The sequence below is a fragment of the Saprolegnia diclina genome (assembly GCF_000281045.1).
Source record: "Saprolegnia diclina VS20 unplaced genomic scaffold supercont1.8, whole genome shotgun sequence".
In the NCBI taxonomy this organism is placed as follows: domain Eukaryota; phylum Oomycota; class Saprolegniomycetes; order Saprolegniales; family Saprolegniaceae; genus Saprolegnia; species Saprolegnia diclina.
Window position 1 is genome coordinate 547,951 of NW_008246075.1, and position 1,189 is coordinate 549,139.

Genomic DNA, 1,189 nt, shown 5'->3' on the forward strand with positions numbered 1-1,189 from the left:
CAGAGTGTCCAGCACACGCAGGTGGACGTGTCCAGTGCGTGCAGATGCGCGATCACTCACGACCAGATCGATCCTGACGGGCACATATCATATCGCCCGTCGACTACACACATAATATGTGTGTAGTCGACGGGCGGAATTTGGCGGACGTACAATATTATTGTACGTCCGCCAAATTCCCCAGGGCCTTCGAGGCAGCTCTCCAACGCGACAAAGGACACGCTGGCTGCACATTTGTGTGTGTGTATCGTATCTATTGAAATGGAAACAGTAAGCAGGCATAAGCTTGCCACGTGGCATGGACCGCATGGGCGTCATCCGAGCCGAAATAACTCAGAAAGGCATGTACCGGTAGTCATTACCATTGACGGCTGCGGGCCTGAGGATGACAACTTGCATCAACATGATGGGTTCGAGTATACCGGTACTCGATTATGAACCAATACGTCCATGAATGATGAGCGAGGCGCAATGACTATGCACCTGTAGGACGCAGAGGAGTTGTCGACGAGAAAAGCTACTCGATTCGCAATCGATGGTCATGCAAGCAAGCGGGTGCTGGTGTTACGCACGGGTGTACCAAACACCACCCGACAATAAATTTGTCATCACATTGCAACTGCAACCAGTTGCGGCCAAAGAAGGCGACCAGAGCCTTCGCGGACGTTTCCCCAAATGTCTTGAATGCGGTGCACGACGAAATTACCGGAACCATGCAAGACCATTGTATATGGAAAAGACAGTCCACGTTTTGTTTTGGCTTTTGTCCCTAGACGAGGCCTGCAACCGCATGACATTACATTACACTTTCCAGTTGCGCGGGTCGCTTGGGACGCAATCCACTTTGTCGCCGGTTGCGTCTGATCGCGACTCGAATTATTTCGCGCCATGCGATCTTTTTCGACTACGGGCGAGATGGACATGTCGCTAGACATTACAGTACCCAGCGATTACTCGAGGTCGACCAACTAACTCATCGAAAGCCAATGGTATTCCCTTTTGGATGCTTCCTTGGGGCCAAGTCGCATCATGTTCTCGTAGCCACTCGATATGTGCATCGTCGTTCCATGTTTGCTGGCTCTGCAGCAAAAGAACATGCTCGTGGAGTAGTAATATCGCCACCTCTGCAGATCTCGATGCTGCATCGCGTGACGTTATTCAAAGGAATATGGATTTCTCGTCCACGTGG